This window comes from Globicephala melas, chromosome 1 (genome assembly GCF_963455315.2).
Source record: "Globicephala melas chromosome 1, mGloMel1.2, whole genome shotgun sequence".
In the NCBI taxonomy this organism is placed as follows: domain Eukaryota; kingdom Metazoa; phylum Chordata; class Mammalia; order Artiodactyla; family Delphinidae; genus Globicephala; species Globicephala melas.
The window spans coordinates 74,986,124-74,987,090 of record NC_083314.1 but is presented as its reverse complement, the minus strand read 5'-3'; positions in this window follow the sequence as shown (position 1 = coordinate 74,987,090).

Here is a 967-nt window from a genome sequence, read left to right as displayed (position 1 = left end):
CAAGTGTCTTACTGATTCTGGTGCTTTGCTGTTTTTCTCTTTTGTTCTCCATAAACACTGGGGATAGCTTGATGGAGCAAAAGGACCCAATTGGCTTTGGGGATTCCTGAGCCAAGAGAGCAGAGAATAGGGAGGAGGTGACCCCAGTAGAGAACAGCTCCAAGCAACCCCGAGTTACTCAGTAACCCAAACCCTGGTCCCCGTGGACAGCCTGGCCAGGCTGGGCCAGGGCAAGCAGCAGACACCAGTTCCCCTTGGCCACCCTCAAGTGCCCAGCTGGTCACAGCTGGAAACTGGAGATGGAAGGTCAGAGATTGGGCAGACCCCAGGCCGGGCAGGATGGGAGCTGGTGACAAAGTTTGGGCCCTGAGAGGAGGTCAGGGGTGGAGGAAGGGGTGAGAGGTGAAGCCCCCCCATTCCATCAGAGTTTTCAGGGCCAGAGAAGGCAGGAGGAAGGGCCAGGGGCCCTGACAGCACTTGGCAATCCAAAAGAAAACCATGGACTGAGATTCTCCATAGTGGGTGGTGGGCCAGGGGAGCCCTCACAGGTGTAGGCCTGCCAGGAGAGCCCTCAGAAGGGACGGGTGGGCCAGGGGGACCCTCAAAAGGGGAGGACTGTCAGGGTTTTGCTCTCTGTTGGACCAGGGGTGATACCAGATGGTACCCATTAGTTGTTAAAATACCAAGATCCAGGGCTTCCCTGGTGGCGCAGTGGTTGAGAGTCTGCCTGCTGATGCAGGGGACACAGGTTCGCACCCCAGTCTGGGAAGATCCCACATGCCGCGGAGCGGCTGGGCCCGTGAGCCATGGCCGCTGAGCCTGCGCATCCGGAACCTGTGCTCCGCAACGGGAGAGGCCACAACACTGAGAGGCCCGCGTACCGCAACAAAACAAAACGAAACAAGATCCTCCTATAAAGATGGTATTTAGCAGTTCCCCAAAGGTCTCCAAGTATGCCCTCAAGAGG